Source organism: Protopterus annectens, chromosome 2.part1, assembly GCF_019279795.1.
Source record: "Protopterus annectens isolate FY-2018-M chromosome 2.part1, PAN1.0, whole genome shotgun sequence".
NCBI classification, from domain to species: domain Eukaryota; kingdom Metazoa; phylum Chordata; order Ceratodontiformes; family Protopteridae; genus Protopterus; species Protopterus annectens.
Genome location: NC_056729.1, coordinates 830,836,385 through 830,856,861, shown reverse-complemented (window position 1 = coordinate 830,856,861; position 20,477 = coordinate 830,836,385).

Sequence of the window (20,477 nt, the reverse complement as noted above, 5' to 3'; positions counted from 1 at the left end):
CTTTGCAAATTTTAGATTATTGTTTAATGTACTTTTTAAGTATGCTGTCTACATACTTAGTGCATGCATAAGTAGGTGATCCTCTAGCATCTACTAAAGGCCACATTAGGGAGTTTTCAGTACATTTATGTATTTTGGGTATGCCAAATAGAATAGGTGTTTTAGGTGCGGGTATTATAAGTAGTTCAAAATTTGGTTGTCGATCCTATGGTCTATAAACATGTCATTAAGGTAAGACCTAATTCTCCCATATGCTACGTTGACCTCATTTTGGGAAACAGATCTGTAAGTTTCACAGTCCAGCATCTCTTTCATTTTATTTATTTTTATTTTATTTATTTTACATTTGTTGACTGGGCTAGTCTAACTGGATATATGTCCATTTTCAGTAGAGGCCCGGGGAGATAAGTTCTGAGGAAACAAACAAAATCACATATACAAAAATTAATGTATACAATGAACATTGCAGGTGCAGTACAGAGAATAATCAAAGAGGTCATTCGTTCATAACAGTGCAAAATATACCGATACAATTAGTACAATACAAAATGTAGTTGCAATACATCATAAAGAAAAAGATGGCAGCTGAATTATACAATATGTTAGTATACAAGTAGTCATAAAGAAAAAGTAAGAGCTGAAATTATACAATATATTAGTCAAAGTAGTCTCCTTAATGAGATTCTGAAGATGTAAGTAACAGTATAGAAGGACAAGGTAAGTTGTTATTAAAAAAAGGAACTTGATTACTGAGAAGAAGAGGATAGGTTGAACCAAGTAAGAAGAGCTAGTTGATCAGTCAGGTTTAGTACAGGGGCACAAACAGTGTGTTCTGAGGAAAAGTTGCAATTTGGTTTTAAAGAGTGATATAGAGGGAAGAGAGGAAAGTTCATTAGGAAGAAGGTTCCAGGATTTTCCAACAGTATTAGAGAAAAGAGAGTCCCCAGCCCTGTTGTTTGATTTACAAATATTTACAAGAAGTTTATGTGATGATCGTAAAGTCTTTAGATTGTTGTAGGGGGTAATGAGGGTAGATAGTATAGGGGTATTGGTAGGTTGGTTAAGGGTTTTATGGGCAATGGTCAGTTGGTGGAATTTAAGCTGATTTTGTAATTCAAGCCATCCTAGCTGCTTTAGATTAAAACAGTGGTGGGTTCTGAAAGGGTTACCTGTAGCAAATCTGGCTATGTTATTGTAGGAGTTTTCCATTTTATTAAGGTTGTTTTTAGAGAGATTAGTATATATGGGTGAGGCATAGAGTAGAGTAGAAGTTAGATGGGTGTGAGCAATAGTTATTCTAGCTGCAGGATAGAGGAAGGGTTTGTTCCTGTAGAGAGGGCCTAGTTTTCTATTAACAGATTTTAGAGTATTGTTAATATGGGTGTTGAAGTTAAGGTTGTTATCTATGGTGATACCTAGTAGTTTGGTAGTTGGATTTGGGGATATGAGAGTACCATTATTGGATGTTACTGTGAAGTCTATTGGGGTGGGGGACTTACAAGTAGGAGTAAAAAGAGGAGTTTAGTTTTATGGGGTTCAAAAGGATACAGCGGTGTGTAAACCATTGTTCAACTGTGTTAAACACATTTTGAGTAAGGGAGTGAAGTTCAGATATAGATGTGGCTGAGCATATAAGTGTGGAATTATCTGCATATTGTATGCATGTAGCTTGGGCGATTGCTAAGTGAAGGTTGTTGATAAATATAGAAAACAGGAGAGGTCCTAATATGGATCCTTGAGGAACACCAATGTTAATGGGCAGATGAGTAGATAGAATGTTATGCCAAAGTACAGCCTGTTGTCTGTTATCTAAGTAGGTCTAGAACCATTTTATAGCTAGTGCATCTAGTGACAGGGATTTGAGGATATTTGTAAGTATCTGGTGATTTACCATATCAAATGCCTTAGACAGATCAATAAACAGTGCAGAGGAAAGCATATTGAGTTTATGTTTTTTGTTAATACAGTCAGTAAAGGAAAGGAGGGCAGTAGTAGTGCTGTGGGAAGGTCTGAAACCATGATGAGAGTTTGAAAGTAAGTTATTTTGGATTAGGTGGTCTAGCAATTGTCTGTGGATGCATTTTTCCATGATCTTTGCTAAGGGACAAAGTAGGGCTATGGGACGGTAATTGGAGAGTTCAGTAGAGTTCCCACCCTTGTGAAGGGGGATAATATAGGATACTTTCCAGATTTTAGGGATGTGTCCTTCACTGATGGTTCTATTGATGAGAATGGAAATGGGATAGGTGATGGATTTGGCTGCCTTTTGTAGATATTCAGTGGGTAGTTGGTCTGCTGAAGGAGTGCACGGTTTCAGTTTTTGGATAAGGGTAAGAATATATGTTGTTGGGACTGGTTGGAGGAGAAATGGAGGGGATGGGTTAGAGTTAGATTTGGATATAGTTAAGTTCTGAGTAGATAACTGACTGGCAATAGTTTGAATGGCCTCAGTGAAAAAAGGTATTAAAGGCATTAGCAGTCTGCTTGGGATTCTCCTGGTCTGTGCCTTGTGGGTTTGGTGTGATGGATTGACCTGGGTGTAATAATTGATTAATACTCACCCAGAAATTTTGTGGTTTATTATGGTGAGTCTGCTGGAATTGTAGGTAGTAGCTTCTTTTGTCAGACAGTATAGCTTTTTTAGTTTAATTTCTCAGCTGTCTGAAGTTTTGTTGGTCTACTGGGTTTTTAAGTTAAATGAGATTTATTCCAGTATTTATTTCTGAGATGGATTTTTTGCCTGGTTTCTTTTGAAAGCCATGGGGCAGATTTAGTTCTCATTCTAATAGAGCGGGTTGGTGCATGGTGGTCTAGTATGGCTAGGAAGTTAGAATTAAAGTAATTAACAGCTTCCTCCAGTGTGAGGTATTTTAAGGAAGACCAGTTACATGCTCTTAGTTCTCTCTGGAAGAGATTGGGGTTAAAGTTGTTCTTGGTTCTAATTGTCCTAGATATGGCTGGATTAGGTAGATTGGATTTAAGCCTGATGATGTAGGTTAGTGAGTGGTCACTTACATCATCAGGGAGGGTTCCAGCTTCATATGTCTAGGGATGATTATTTATGAGAATCCAGTCTAAGGTACTTTCTTTATTATTAGACTTGTTTATCCTGGTAGGGGAGGTAATGGTTTGAGAAAAAACAAAAAGGTTAATATGGCTGGTAGGGTGGCTACTGCTACAACACTTCCAATCAATGTTAAAATCACCTAGGATTATGGTTTCTTGGGGTAAATTTTGGGATAACCAATAAAGGATATTGTTTATGGTGGCAATGTTATTACCAGGAGGAGGATAAATACAGATAATATAGGTGGATTTGAATGTGTTAAGTTGAAGCTTAGTAATAAGAATTTCAGTGTTGGAGTCTTTAGGTGGTTTATATTCGTAGGTAGTAATCTGTAACCCAGATTTAAATAGGATAGCTACACCACCACCCTTTTTGGTTGCATGGTCAAGTCGCAAAATATTATAACTGGGTGGGATGACTTCATTGTCTTTAGTTACACGTTTTAACCAAGTTTCTGTTAAACAAAGAATGTCAAAGGAGTAGACTTCCAAGAGAGCATGGAGTTGTGCAACTTTGTTATTAATGCTACTTATGTTCAGGTGAGCTAATAAGAGTGAGTTAGGTGGTTTGGTAAGGGAATGGATAGTAGAGGGGTTGGGGTTGAGGAGTTGAGTGGTAGTAGCAGTTGTTGGGCCTGAGTTTGGGTGAATGTCTCCATCTTTTAAATGAAAAGAGTAGTGTTTGAAGTCTAGGATTTAGGAATTTACTATATAGAGGTAGAGATTTTCTGGGACTGGGAGAGTCATATCTAATGTGGGCTATCCTATGGTATTTTGCAAGTAGATAGCTGGGTGTAGATGTTATGTTAACATGGTTAGTGAAAATAGGTAGAGAAGGAGAGGTAGATAGCTTATTGAGGTAGATAAGGTGTGGATATAATGGGTGTTCATAGGAGGTTAGCAGGTAAGCTAAAGTTAGAGGTGGTAGAAGTGTAAGTATGAGTAACCTCTGTAAGAGGGCTGGGGTGGGTAGCTTATACATCTGGAAGGGTAAGTTGTTAGGTTGCTGTTATAGGCTCAGAGGTATACTAGGTGTGGAAAGGAATAGGTGGAGGGTGTGGTGGGAGAGATAGGGAGTGGTAATTGAAAGGAGGGAATTGGAGTTAAGTGGCCAGTGGTGAAGGGTTTGTGATTGGTGGAAGAGGGAAGGGGGTGTGGTTAGATGGTATAAGAGTAGGACCCCTGGGGGTGTGTGGAATTCGGGGGTAGAGTAGGGGAGCGGAGTGAGCCCGCAGGGCGAATGTAGCAGGTAGAGACAAGTGAAGGAGAAGCTAGAGAAGAAGCTATCAACAATGCTAGTAATTGAAGGAAAGTTAGGCAAATCAGGAGTGGGAAAGATCAGGGATAAAACAGAAGTCTATGAGGAAAAAAAACAGGTGGGTGTAGACAGTTGAAGTAAAGAGTAAGTGAGAAAATAAGAGCAGGTCTAGGACTTAAGAGATGTAGTGTAATTATAGAAAAAATACAGTGGGATAAGCAGGAGATAAAGGATGGGATAAGGGTGCCACCTAGTGGGCTGATCTAGTATTGCAGGTAAGTATGTAAGGGAACTAGCTGGTTTAGAACTAGGGAAGGAGTGATAGCTAGTAAAGGGTTGTTATTATAAAGTAGAAGAGGTTTCTTGGATACAGGGTAGATAGGAGAGGGCGTAAAGCCTGCTGGCTGTTCAGGCTCATAGCATACTTTAGAACCTCTGAAGCAATAGTAGACGGTAGTCAGCTTTACAAGCAGGACTTAGACAACCACATACTTTCTTGCTTCCTTGAGAGAGGGTGCAGGGAAAATAAGGCTGTTAGATGAGACCGCAGGTATTTTGATAGGGTCCTTTGTCACCAGGTAGGTAGGTTCTTAGAGACTATATCAGGAACAGCGCAATGGGGAGCAGGGTACTTTAGGGAGAAAGAGAGACAAACGTGGAGGAGAGAAAAAAGAGTTTGCACATAACAATTTGTTATGGCAATTAAACAAACAAAAAAAGCTTTACATGAAGACACAATTAATAAAGTAGCTTACATTCATGCCATTATTTTTGAAAGAAGCTATTTGAATCACTTTTAAGCTAGTAGTACTGTGACATTGACATTATAAAGTAGTTTAAACTAACATTTAGAGGAACTCTGAACCAGGTTTGCTGAAATTGGGAGCAAGCAAAAGCAAAAACATAAGTTTCTAATATCCAAATATAAACTATACCAGCAAAAATAAAAAATAACTGGAAAGCTACCTTAGAGAGAAATTACTGTACTACTCTATGCAGGGACAGTTAGTTTACAGTGTGGAATACAACATTGAAAAAATAATAATACTATCACTTACTAGAGATGCTACACCTGGAGGGCTTTCAGTTGCAATTAGAGCAAATATGGCATCCAGGCTTTTAAAACCTTTGGTGTGTTGTACCTGAGCAATCACTTGGGGGGGTGGGGGAAGGGAGGGGAACCTTCAATTGGAATTTAAAGTAGCAGGGGAGAATCCAAGGGACTCTGCTAAACCTAGCTAATTATCAAGGACAGCCAAGGAAATAAGGTAAACATACAGGCACCCTTGTTCAAGGACCAGAACGTTTCTCCAAGAAAAACTATGTGTAGGAATACACCACAAGTGGAAATTGTATGCTGCTTACTAGCCTGCAATGGCAGATTTTATTCTCTTTTATATTTGTATTGCCCTTTGCTCATTGTTTTCTGCACACAATGTAGCTAAAGATAAAAGCAGCTGAAGACTTTGCACCTCTGTTTGGTGTTTAGTGAAGAACAAGTATTGAGGAGGAGGGACTGAAGGCTATGACTATTGAGAGGGGATACATACCTTCACATATAACAAATTATCAACAGTGAAATGGAATGAAAGGGGTGGGGGTGGGCTAAGAGGAAGAAAGTTTGCAGCTATTGCCCCTGGGGTATGCACTCTAGCTGACTGTAATAGATTTTAACAAGGCCTAACAATAGTTACAAAAGCTGGTACCTACACTACACAAACGGCAACAACAAGGTTCCTGGAGTTAAACCAGGGACTGCAGTCTATTTTTGGGTGATTGCTGGTTCGAGTTTTCTTTGCTTTTAGCTAGAGTGAGAGAATTCCTTGCTCACACAAGTGTGGGGGGGGGGGGCAAAGCGATCAGGTCCTCAGTGGCTACTACACAAGTGGCAGCAACAAGGTTCCTGGAGTTAAACCAGGGGCGACAGTCTATTTTTGGATGATTGCTGGTTAGAGTTTTCTTTGCTTTTAGCTGTAGTGAGAGGATTCCTTGCTCACACAAGTGGGGGGGGGGGCAAAGCGATCATGTCCTCAGTGGCTTAGAGATGCAACACCTGGAGGGCTTTCAGCTTGTAGTGATCAATGTCCATTATTACAGTTTTCCCACCTTTGTCGGGCTTCAGCACCCTAACGGGGAGCTGCTGTAAATCTCTTAAATATGCTTGTTCGTCTGCACTAATGTTAACATTTTTAGTAGGCTTTTTTCTATTAGTCTCTACACAATTCCAAAAATCAAGTTCACATACTTTGTCAAAAACACTTAAAAGTGGGTGTAATGGTGGATTAAATGTGCTTGATACAGATAAATCATGAACATTCCTTGGCACATTTCCTAACATTACAGCTAGGTTCAATTTACGAATAAAACATTTCAATTCAATAAATACTTTTCCAATGTCAGCGTGAGCAGCAGGCACAAATGTATACCCCTTTGCTAAAATGTCAGCTATATCATGGTCAAAGCTAAAGGATGAGTAGTTGTAAACCTTAAAGTATTTTTCTTTGTTATATACCAATTTATAGTTTACATTATCAATATTAGCATCAAGGGTTACCTCCTCCGCCTGTTCGCTCATCCCCTGTTGTTGTTTTTGGGTTTCCGGTTGTACTGCAGATTGTGGTTCTTTCCATTGTTGGAAAAATTAGAGTTATTATTATCCTATTCATTTTGTCTTCCATTATGGTCATTTTCATGACTGGTCTAGTTAGGGCTATCCTGTCACTCCGTCTAAGGGTTACCACTGTTCGCGTCTCTCCCTCACTGGTACTGGTGTCCAATGACGTCACTCCATTAGGTGTTGCACTCAGATATATCTCTTCTAATCTGCCGTCTCCAATCAACTCAGGCTTCCGTGTTGTTGGTGGACTCAGATAGGCCAAACCCTGATTGTATACGGCCCTGTCCCTATTCAAGGACTCAAGGAAGGTGTGGTAATTGGTTAAAATGTTTTTTTTAAATGGTTTACACATAAATATGTTGCCATAATGACTGTTCCTTTAATTAACATGTGGGACATATACTAATTGAAACAATTCCCTTATTGGGTAACTTACAATGTATTACCATGTATACGTATTTAAACCGTTTTTTTATTAATTGTTTTATCTGAAGAAGTTTTGTCAGTTGACAAGATGAAAAGCGCTTAATAAACATTTATATTGCTTCATATCTTGGTCTCGGAGTTTTCTGGAGTGGTATCTCTGTGGTACATATATACAAACACACACACAAACATATATGTATGTAAAGACATGTTCATAGGTTCATAGGTAGGTACTAGGCTATTGGCCCTAGGGCCTATATAAGCCTAGCCAAAAGGTACCCTGGCTTTCGCCTGCCAAGAAAATTATTTTCCTGTGCCACTGTCGAACAGAGCCACAGAAGTGATCCCCGGGATGAATTTCCTATCTCCCATCCAATCATCAAGATTTTTCTTGAAGAGTGCTAATGAGGAGCTTTGTGTGATATAGATAGGTAGTTTGTTCCAGAGTATGGGAAGTCTCTGGGACAGGAATCTATCCCTTCAGCATGTTCTGTTTATTGTGGTGATAAGGTTTAAGTCCCAAGAGCATGTAGATCAGAGGGATTGGGATTTCTTTAAGTGGACCATGTCCAAAAGCTCTGGGTTTGACATAGCTTTGTGTGTTAGGCAGAGATCACCTCTGAGTAGGCGATATGCGATGGAGTAAAGCTGCAGTTTTTTTTTAGACAGTCTGTATAGGGCATCTGTTTGAGGCCAGTAATCCTCTTTGTGAGGTATTTTTGCAGCCTTTCCAGTTGTTGTAGATGTCTTGTGAGGTACATACCAAATGGGGCGTTGTACTCTACAATGGGTCTAATGAGTGATGAGTAGAGGGGAGCAATGACCTCTTTTTTCCTGGATGCGAAACCTTTTGTGATGAGGTGTGCTATGTAGAAGGATTTCCTGACTACTGTGGCAGTATGATTATCAAAGGAGAGACTACTGTCCACCTGTGTCCCAAGGTCTCTTATCACAGTTTCTGTGTTAAGTACACTACTGCCTATATGGTAGTTCATAGGTTCATACATAGGTATTAGGCTATCGGCCCAAGGGCCTAAGTAAGCCTAGCCAAAAAAGTTCCCTGGCTTACGCCAACCCAAGAAAGTTAATTTCCTGTGCCCCTGTTAAGCAGAGCCACAGAAGTGATCCCTGGAGTGTATTTCCTGTTTCCCTTCCACTCATCAAGATTTTTCTTGATGAGTGTTAATGAGGAACTTTGATTGATAATAGATGGTTAGCTTGTTCCAGAGTATGGGAAGTCTCTGGGACAGGAATCTATCCCTCCAGCAAGTCCTGTTTATTGTGGTGATAAGGTTTAGGTCCCAAGAGCGTGTAGCTCGGAGGGATTGGGATTTCTTTAGGTGTAGCATGTCCAACAGCTCTAGGTTTGACATAGCGTTATATGTTAGGCAGAGATCACCTCATAGTAGGCGATATGCTACAGATTAAAGCTGGAGTTTTTTGAAATAATCAGTGTAGGGCATCTGTTTGAGGTCAGTAATTCTCTTTGTGAGGTACTTCTGTGGCCTTTCCAGCTGCTGCAGATGTGTTGTGAGGTACATTCCAGAAGGGGCATTGTACTCTATAATGAGTCTAATGAGTGTCGGGTAGAGGGGATCAATGACCTTGTTTTTCCGAGATGAGAACCCTTTTGTGATGAGGTGTGCTATGTAGAAGGATTTCCTGACTACTGTGGCAATGTGATTATCAAAGGAGAGACTACTGTCCACCTGGGTCCCAAGGTCTCTTATCACACATTCAGTGTTAAGAAGACTCCCGCCTATGTGATAGTTCATGGGTACAGAGTTTTTACCAAAGGGGATAACAATGCACTTTTTGGCATTGAGCTGGAGGAAGTGGCTCTGACACCAGGCATCTGTCTCAGTGAGGCCCTTCTGTAGGATGTCCACATCATTTGGGGACTTGACTATAGCTCCTAGTTTGCAGTCATCTGCAAACTTCATTAGCTAGATTCTGTCTGTGTTAGCCTGTACTTCAGAGAAGTAGATACCAAACAGGAGACGTCCCAGGACTGAACCCTGTGGTACTCCACTTATCACTGGTTTGAAGTCAGATTTGGAGACTGCAAATATTGCAGTGTGGTTTCTGTTAGTGAGCCAGTGAGAAACCCATCTTGTGACATAGGGATTTATACCTAGTTTAGTGAGTTTAGCTATAATTCCAGAATGGGGGATGGTGTTGAAAGCCTTGGCGAGGTCAAGATAGGTTTTGTGAACACCATTAGCCTCATCTACGGCTTTTGTGACTGCCTCAAAGAAGTCGACCAGGTCCAGGAGGCAAGATCTGCCTTTCACAAACCTGAACTGGGTAGGGTCCAGAGTTTGGAGGTTATTAATGTCTTTGTTTATGAATTCCATGATGATACATTCCATGGCCTTACAGATGAGGCTTGTCAGGCTAATAAGGTGATAATTCCCAGGATCAGTGGTGGGTCCCCATTTGTGGAGTGGGATAACTGTTGCTGTGCACCATTCAGTGGGCACAAAGCCTGATATGAGGCTATGATTGAAGATGGTGCTTAGGTGGGGAGCCAGTTCATTCGGACGTTCATGTAAAATGCAGCCTGGGATATTGTCCGGTTCCATGGATGCTGTGTTTTTGGCTTTAGAGAGTGCTGCTTTTACCTGTGACGTTGTGATTACAGGGATTCTGCATTCTTCCTGTATAGATATGGGCCCTTTAGGGGGTGAGAGGGGGGTAAAGTTAGCACTGAACCTGTCTGGCAGGATGTTGGCAATATCAGTTGGTTCTGTAATTTTTGTGCCATTGTGCTGTAACTCAGAGCAGATCTGGGTGTTGCCATTGAGATTCTTGACATAGCTATAGAATGCTTTGTGGTTGTCCTTAGAATCAGTGGCAATCTTGTTTTCATAGCTAGCTTTGGAAGAGGGATCTCAGCTTCTTGCTGAGGCTGACCAGGGAGCTCCTCCACTAATGGGATTTTACTCTCTTTTGCAACAATATCTTCCTTCTGTTGTACAGTTTGTTTATGGCAGGGGACCACCAGATTGGCTTCCTTTTTTTTGGAGGATAGAATTTTGGTTCTGTTTGGCATAGCACGATCCATGCACTCGTGTAAGTGCTTATAGACTGCATTTGTGTAGGATTCAGCAGTTGTAACTGTATTGTCCATATGCATGGGTGTCATGAAGTTCACCACTTCTGTCTTAAGAAGCATGAAGTTGGCTTTGGAGAAATTTTTTACCATGGTTTCCTTAATGGGGGATGGGAGCAGGATGTGGATATTTAGAGTGATTAGCTTATGGTCGGATCTGACCAAAGAGGAGTTGACTTCAGGTGTGGAACACCGGTCACTCATGTTGGTAATGACTAGGTCTAGGATATTGTTGCCCCTGGTGGGGGTGTAGATAAGTTGATTCAGGGCATTGGAATTTATGAATTCCAGAAAGTGCTGAGCAAAGGACTTAGTACATGAGTAGTTTTCCTAGTTAATGGTGGGGTAGTTGAAATCGCCCAATATTAGGGTGTTTGCTTGAACCCTAATATTTTTCAGTATATCAAGAAAAGAGGAGTGGGAATCCAGGGGCATGGTGGGGGATCTGTAGCAAGCTACAATTTGGATTGCAGTTTTTCCCAGAGTTACTTGTACTTGGATAACCTCGCCTGCATTATGCTGAACAACTAGCCTGGTGGTGTGGATATCTTTAATGAATATGGACCCACCTCTGCCTTTGGTGTTCCAGTCCAGGTTAGATGGCCGAAAAGTGTGGTATGAGTTATAGCCTGGTAATGCAAGGGTGCTCTCTGGAGCTTTGAACCAGGTCTCAGTCACTGCACAGACATCGATGTTCTCCATTTGAAGGAGTGCCTCGAGTGAGTGCATTTTGAGATTTAGACTTCTAGCATTGAGTAGCATTACCCTCAGTTTTTGCTTGCTTGTTCCTGTTATGGTGGTGAATTTGTCATTTGAACCTTGCCTAAAAAAGGCACTATAGGGGTGGCAAGAGCCTTTGCCAGTATCCGGAATCCCAGGGGTGACAGGTGCAGGCCATCTCTGGCAGAGCATCATGGTCTGTCGACCATGTCATCCCAGGCAGACAGATACTGGATCCCCTTAGAATGACACCAGAAGCTTAGCCAATTGTTGAAGGCAATAATTTTGTCCTTGTACTGCAGTATCATTCTGGGCAATGGCAGGATGCTACTCAGGGCTAGGGTCATACCTGCTTGGGCTACAAGATTGGAGAAATCTTCCATGTCTCTTTTCATGTTCTCCAGGGAGGTATATCTCAGGTCATTCACACCAACATGGACAATCACAGAGTCATATTTGTACTTGTTGTGGAGTAACCTGAGTGTGTGGGTTATGTGGTGGATTCTGGCACCCGACAGGCAGCTGACATTGGCCTTCTCCTTGTTTAGCCTGGTGAGTGGGACATCAGTGTGCCTAACTATAGAGTCACCTATGACTAGTGTGTTGGGTATGTTGTTTTGCCTTATGGGCTGTGGTTGAGTGGCACACTGAGTCTGTGGGCTATGTGTCATTTGGGTTGTGTTGGTGCTGGGAGGTTGCTTGCATTTCTGCTTTGGAGGTCTCTGTTGCTTGAGCAGATTATTATTGAGAGCCTCCATGAATGTTTTTGTGTTTCTATGTATAGATTTTGGTGGGACTATGTGATGAGTGTGGTGTGGTGCAAGTGTTTACCTTCTCCACTTGACTCCTTCTCCTCTTGACTGTAAAGTTCAGTCTTGGTTCATGGGTACAGAATTTTTAACAAAAGGGATGACAATGCACTTTTTGGCATTGAGCTTGAAGCCATGGCTTTGACACCAGGCATCTGTCTCAGTGAGGCCCTTTTGTAAGATGTCCACATCTTTTGGAGTTTTGATTATGGCTCCTAGTTTGCAGTCATCTGCCATCTTCATTAGTCAAAGACCTTCTGTGTTAGCCTGTACTTCAGAGAAGTAGATACCAAACAAGAGAGGATGCAGGACTGAACCCTGTGGTACTCCACTTGTCACTGGTCTGAAGTTGGATTTAGCGTCTGCTACTTTGACAGTGTGGGTTCTGTCAGTGAGCCAGTTGGCAACCCATCTTGTGACATAAGGATTTATACCTAGTTTCATGAGTTTATCTATAATTCCAGAGTGGGGTATGGCGTTGAAAGCCTTGGCGAGATCTCGCTTGGCTGCTGAACCACCTTACCCTCATCTTCGGCTTTGGTGAGCACTTCAAAGAAGTCTATCAGGTTTAAGAGACATGTTCTGCCTTTTACAAATCTGAACTGGGTGGGGTCCTTAGTTTGGAGATTACCAATGTCATTGTTTATAAGTTCCATGATGTTACATTCCATAGCCTTGCAGACCACGCTCGTCAGGCTAATGGGGTAGTAGTTTCCAGGGTCCTGGGTGGCTCCCCCTTTGTGGAGTGAGATAACTGTCATTGTGTGCCATTCAGTGGGCACATAGCCTGAGGTGAGGCTATGACTGAACATGGTACTTAGGTGGGGTGCCAGTTCATTCTGTAGTTCATGTAGAATACAGCCTGGGATGTTGTCAGGTCCCATGGATGCTGTGTCTTTGGTTTTGGAGAGTGTGTTTTTTATCTGTGCAGCCGTGATTACAGGAACTTTGCATTCTTTCAGTATAGAGATGGGCCCTTTAGGGGATGAGAGGTGGGTAAAGTTAGCACTGAACCTATCTGCCAGGATGTTGGCAATATCAGTTGGTTCTGTATATTAGTGCTATTGTGCTGTAACTCAGAGCAGCTTTGAGTGTTGCCATTGAGATTCTTGACATAGCTATAGAATGTTTTGTGGTTGTCTTTAGGGTCAGTGGCAATTTTGGTTTTGTTACTAGCTTTGGAGGATTTTATGAGGGATCTCAGCTTCTTACTGAGGCTGACCAGGGAGTTCCTCCAATCATGGGATTTTACTCTTTTTTGCAACAGTTTCTTTCTTCTGTTGTAGAGTTGGTTTATGGCAGGGGACCACCAGATTGGCTTCCTATTTTTGGAGGATAGCATCTTGGTTCTGTTAGGGATTGCACGATCCATGCACTCATGTAAGTGCTTATAAAATGCATTTGTGTAGGATTCAACAGTCATATCTCTATTGTCCATCAGCATGGGTGTCATGAAGTTTGCCACTTCTGTCTTAAGAAGCGTGATGTTGGCTTTGGAGAAATTTTTTATGATGGTTTCCCTAATGGGGGGTGGGGGAGGGATGTGGATGTCTAGGGTGATTAGCTTGTGGTCAGATCTGACCAACGAGGAATTGACCTCTGGTGTGGAGCACCGGTTGCCCATGTTGGTAATAACCAGGTCTAGGATATTGCTGCCCCTGGTGGGGGTGTGGATAAGTTGATCCAAGTCATTGGAGTTTATGAATTCTAAAAAACGTTGAGCACAAGAGTTGGTACATGAGTAGTTTTCCAAGTTAATGGTGGGGTAGTTGAAATTGCCCATTATTAGGGTGTTAAGTTGTTCCCTAATATTTTCCAGTGTATCAAGAAATGAGGAGTGGGAATCCTGGGGCATGGTGGGGGATCTGTAGCAAGCTACAATTTGGATTGCTGTCTTGCCCAGAGTTAGTTGCACTTGGATAATCTAGGCTGCATTATGCTGAGCAACTAGCTTGGAGGTGTGGATATCCTTAATGAATATGGAAACGCCTTCGCCTTTAGTGTTTCGGACAAGGTTAGGTGGCCAAAAGGTATGGTATGAATTATAGCCTGGTAATGCAGGGGTACTCTCTGGAGCCTTGAACCAGGTCTCTATCACTGCACAGATGTTGATGTTCTCCATTTTAAGGAGTGCCTCGAGTGAGTGCATTTTGAGGTTTAGACTTCTAGCATTGAGTAGCAATACCCTCAGATTCTGCTTGCTTGCACCTGTTACAGTGGTGAATCTATCATTTGAAACTTGCCTAAAAAAGGCACTATAGGGGTGGCTAGAGCCTTAGCCAGTATCCGGAATCCCAGGGGCAACAGGTGCAGGCCATCTCTGGCAAAGCATCGTGGTTTGTCGATCATGTCATCCCAGGCAGACAGATGCTGGGTCCCCTTTGAATGACACCAGAAGCTTAGCCAATTGTTGAAGTCAATCATTTTGTCCTTATGTTGTGGTATCATTCCGGATGAAGGTAGGATGCTACTCAGGGCTAGGGTCATGCCTGTCTGGGCCACATGATTCAAGAGCTCTTCCATGTCTCTTTTCATGTAGTCCAGGGAGGTACATCTCAAGTCATTCATTCCAACATGGACAATGACAAAGTCATATTTGTACTTGTTGTGGAGTGACCCGAGTGCATGCATTATGTGGCAGATCCTGGCATCTGACAGACAGCTGACACTAACTTTCTCCTTGTTTAGCCTGGTATGTGGAACATCAGTGTGCCTGACTATAGAGTCACCTATGACTAGAGTGTTGGGTATGTTGTTATGCATTATGGGCTGTGGTTGAGTGGCACACTGAGTTTGTGGGCTATGTGTCATTTGAGTTGTGTTGGGGGGTGGAGGCTGCTTGTGTTTCTGCTTTGGAGGTCCCTGTTGCTTCGGCAGGTTTTTACTGAGAGCCTTCACAAATGTAGGTGTGTGTTTTGTGTTTCTATGTGTGTGTTATGGTAGTGTAGGTTTTGAGGGACTATGTGATGAGTGTGGTGTGGTGCAAGTGTTTACCTTCTCCTCTTGACTGTCTAGTCCAGTCTTGGGTGAAAAGAGCTTTGCTTCTAGTTTGGCTATATAAGTCCATCTCTCACAGGTTGTAGTGTTGGGTGGTAGGAGGAGAGAATTGTCTGTGTACATGAGGCAATTGCTGCATTGCCCCAAGATGCCCAGATTCATCAGGTAGACAGGAGAAAACACCAGGAGCTGACCCGTAGACATGCCTGGATATGTGCTTATTTGTTAAGTGCTAGAAACTGTTTTCCTCTAGACAAGTGAGGAAAGTTGAGTGCTGTAGTAATTTGTAGCTTAGTTAGTGCTTACATCAAGTTCTGAACAAGTGCTGAGCTCAAAAAAACAGACGAGTGCTGAAACTAAAAAACTGGCTAGTTCTAAGAAACAAAATTAAGATAGAAGGCTTCCCTCCAACACAGAAAGGCTTGGGGGCTCAGAAGCCCATAAACAGTCCTGGACACAGCAAATCTGTATCCAGACTAGACTACCCACAGGAAAGGCAGGAAACAAGCTTAGACTTTTTTTAAAGTGGAAAGAGAGAAAGGAGGAGCAGAAACTAAGTGGATTGGCCTTCTCAGATGTTCTCCCTGTATTAGGTAGAATGAGGTAATAACACTAGACTGGGAGGAGTGTCCCTGATCAAATTTACAGTAGGGCGGGTCAACTGCAAAGCCACCAACTATAAGAACAGCATACAAATATGGAGGGAGGGTGGAAAACAAACTGCAGAAATGTTTCTCACAGCAGAAAAGCAGCAGTGAGCCTTTAAATTAAAGTTTTAAACAGATAAAGGAGCATCTAGAGAAAGCTTTTAACTGCAAACAAGTTATCAGAATCAAACAACCCAAACAGATGCTCACACACAGTGAAACTAGCTAGAAACATATGCAGTAGACAAAGTGCTATAAATATCTCGAAAAAATAAGCAAAAAAAAAACAGGATACTTAATGTTATATATTATAGATCCGAGTTTGCTTAGTGTCCTTCCTTCGATTAGCTCAGTGTGAAATGGCAGAAACATTCACAAACTTAACTTCTATGGTAACAGAAAGTTGAAACTTAAGGCAACTTTAAAAAACATGTCCCCTATATTACTACCACAGTGATGCCTGCTATGTGCGAGGCACCAGCACACATAGCAGTACACACAGGTATTTACAGCTGGCAGTGTGTGCAACATGGACATGTATGTCACATGTTAGTCCCTTGTTGGGACCACATTTTTCCTATCTGTGAAGTATGCAATGGGAATATGGGAAAGTATGGCAGGTATACTTGTGGTGGTGGTCAGGGTTGTTAGATATAGAGGACAGTCTACAGGGGTGGTATGTGACACATGTGGTGAGTAAACACCCTGTATGGTGTGTGTGGCCTGTGATGTGAATGCCCCGTGGACCCCGATATGGGCACAATGGGAACAAGCCTCCCACCCACTGCTGCTCACAACAACAGTCCACGTCCTGAAGGTGCCTGACCTGGAAGCTGAGCAGGAGGAGCATGTCAGCACTATGAATGTATACTGGGTGCCTCAGACTGATGTAGCACATCCCACATGTGCCTGTGGAACCCTGTATGGAACAGACCCTAGACCTGACCTCAGGAGATGGGAACATGTCTTTGTATGCCCCCAGGAGGGGGAACAACATCCCCTGGGTTGTTTCCACCTGATGGTATTACTGGACCAGTACATGAGGTGGCCCCAGGTTGGGATACACATGTGATGTGGCCAAGTATTATGGGCAGATGGGTTTGGAGAGGTGGTTCTGCTGGCCAATAGAACATATACATGTTATTGTGTTACTGTTATAGAACATATGTTGGTAGTAATAGTCTACACAATCCCGGAACATGTCCAACAGCATGCATAGATAACCCCAATAACACAAAATGTCAGATGTGCAGCAATCCCAAAGCAGCCATACCACTGGCATATATGGAACCATAGTGGCCCTGACAATGGCATGCAAGTGAATAGTCTGTAACAGGCCAGCAATGATAGTGTCCACACAGGGGACATGGCTACAATCACATAGTAGAAAGTGTGGTACAATACAATATCTGTCCCACTGGTAGGTAAGCTTTAGCTATACCTAATGTTTTATGTGTACAGTTTGTTGAAGCTGATATGGTGGGAGGGTGACAGAGATATATATTATGAACTGCGGTAACCTTGCTGTATGAGTTGCTCAGACCTGTTTCCATCTTTATGTCTTTCAGCCAAGATGTCACATGTATGGTTGCCCACGTATTCACAAGCAGAGAATGATGTGGTTATATCACACCTGATCCAGCACTACCCAATGCTGTTTTGCAGGGCTGTCCATAAGCAGCAGGAGCGGACTGCCCTGTGGAATGACCTAGTCCTCAGGGTCAATGGTGTAGGACTGCACAACCGCAGTTATGAGCAGGTCCAGCATCATTGCACTGACCTGCTTCATAATGTCCATCAGTGTGCTGCTGCAGTCTGGGGGATCACCTCACCACAGAGGGGAACCATGCCATCCATCCCCCCCTGACATGTGTGAAGGCGCTCCTAGCCAGCCTCATGGCACCTGCCCATCTGGCCAGCAGTCCACCACTGGACACCTTCGTGAAGGTGAGTTGCATCCACACACCAGCCGAGGAGTGTTCAGATAAAGACACAGGGCACATCAGTAGACCTCTGATGTGTATACATCCACATTGGTACAGGTAGAACATGCATATCTGACATGTCATATATATATTGTGTTGCTGCATTGTAGTAATAAACAGCTGTCCAGATGTGGTAGTATCATGGGAATGTACCATTGATGTATTGTAATACTGCACCCACCCTGTAGCACTGCCACAGGTGTGGCCACTGACATTGCATGTCTCGCCCTCTTATGTATGTCCCTCCGGGATACCACCAAGGCCGCAGCCTGTAGCTGGTGAGTATGTTTTATGTAGATGCTTGCCAACGCACCTGGCATGTAATGGCGATGGTATATTCCATGCACACATCTAACACAACTACCTTGAATGCATGCTGTACATGTGCATGTATTGTTGCTGTGAAATGCACGATGTCACAGGGGTGACCATGATGGGGTATTGGAAGGGTATGTCAGACACCTGCATGATAACTAACATCCTGTCATTGTGGAATGTGTCCACAAGGAGTAACATACTGATGGTAGACATGGCCTGCAGTAAGGACATGTTTGGAACAACACCCATATACAGTGCAACAACAGTGTATATACCTGTAGGACAATGGCAACTGCTGCAGAGATACACTATGGCATAAGACATTACAGTAGTCCACATTATCAGCTGGGTCTAGGCTGCAACATGTTGTGTTCAGTGTATGGGACACTGCAAAGTGGCACATGTGTAGGGCTTACTTGTCATGCATCTGCATAAAGGCTGAAGAAGGGGGGGCTTCAGCATGACTAGGAATGGCTCTATCTGCACATAGTCAGGTTCAGGATCTGTGGCAGCCGTAACCCTACCCACACAGCAATAGTGATGGCAGTGTGTGAACGTCATGAGATGTGCACATGAGTAGACCTTGCAATTATGCAGAATAGGGGGACATGTGTAGGGCAGACTGAACATACACTGGCAAATGCAGATGGCCCACTCTGGTATATCCCTGCCAGGAGTAGTGACTGCTGTAGTACACACAACAAGAGGTGCGATAAACTGTCATGATAAGGGTGTGCACACATATGCCCACACAGTCTGTATGCATTGCCGTCAGCAGCCGCACACCTAACACAATCTGTAGACACTGCATGTGAAAGTACAGGGCATATGTCACATATCGGGCTTGTGTACTGCTAAGATATGCATTGATGTGGTCCCATGGCAGATCAAGGATGTGTGTGTCAAATCAGTAAAGGTGTGTACACCCCCCATAGCCATGAAATGCTCTGATGTTTGTCAGTGTACTGGATTGGTCATACATGGTCTGTTGATGGTGGAATCTGTAAATCAGGCATTCACCAATGACAAATGTCCAGATATCATCCCAGGTATGTGTTGCTGTAAAACATAGGGGCTGTGAGAAGTAAAGCTGAAATAACTGACACAGTACTACACATTCCGCAATGGGTTGTACACCTGTGAGTTATGGTGCACAGTACATGGCAGGGTGCAGAACAGGTGCACAGCAATACTGTGTACATGGCTGCAGTGGTATGCAGGGGAAGGGGCATCACCTAGTGACACAGCACATGCATCACACACATGTATACTGTTGCTAGCATGGATTAACTATAGCTGAACAGCATGCTGTTCTGTACCATATGTTCTGCATGTTGACAGATGGGTAATAGGAGGACTGTGTGTACTATCATTGTGTGTGTGTGTGTGTGTGTGTGTGTGTGTGTGTGTGTGTGTGTGTGTGTGTGTGTGTGTGTGTGTGCATCCTGGTGGTTAGTTAGTTTGTCTGCAGGGTCACTCTGAAGTGGAGGGAGGTAGATGCATGTAGGATGCGTATATGCATGTGTGTGTTTGTGTGGGTGGCCATATATGTACATGTGAGATTGTGGGCTGTTCATACAGCTGTATCTCCCTTTGGGACCATGCAGTGCATGGACATGGACTGCCACATTACACATCATGAATACCTGTCATGTGTGTAATCACAGGACAGCAAATAGTATAATATGGTCTGTAGCATGGAACAGGCATCCAGAGGGAAGGTAGACACCAGGTACACCCTTAATATCGCAGTCAGCAGAAGTCACTTACAACCCACGTATGCAGCACTACAAATGCATTGGGGAAGTACTAGTCAACACCAGGGATTGTATCCAAATATTACAGTTGTTACATGATAGGCTGAAGGAGCAGCATATCTGGCATGTACTGAGCATTACATACACATGACACACCAGTGCTGGATATTATGGATACAACATAGTAACCCACACATATACAGGCCATGCACGTCATGTCCGGACATATGGAGGGTGCATACCGAATACAGGCAGTGAGGCCATGTATAACCACTACACACAGGTCAGGCAGGTAAAGTAGCAACAGGCCTTGTGTTGTGGCCGCTTGTGTGGGCATTTAGAGGACTGAGATGTTAATGAGTGGTATCAATGTGTGTATGTTAACAAGTGTGATGCAGGATGAGGTAACACATGGACATATATGTGGGACTGTCTGTAAAGCCATGGACAGGTAGTTATTATGGAGGTGTGTGTGTGTGTGTGTGTGTGTGTGTGTGTGTGTGTGTGTGTGTGTGTGTGTGTGTGTGTGTGTGTGTGTGTGTACTGTTAGGTGATGCTGTTCAGGTTTTAAAGTGCTTTTATTGCTTTCCCCCACAGGTGGCGAGGTGGGTCAGGGTCCTTCCTGTATGCAATCTGATGTTGGTGTCCATACAGACACCGAAGATGATGATAGTACTGTTGAGGCACAGATGGGGTTGTCAGGGGCCGACACTGCACCAACATTTGACATCCCCCTTTTAGCCACTCCAACCTCGCACACAG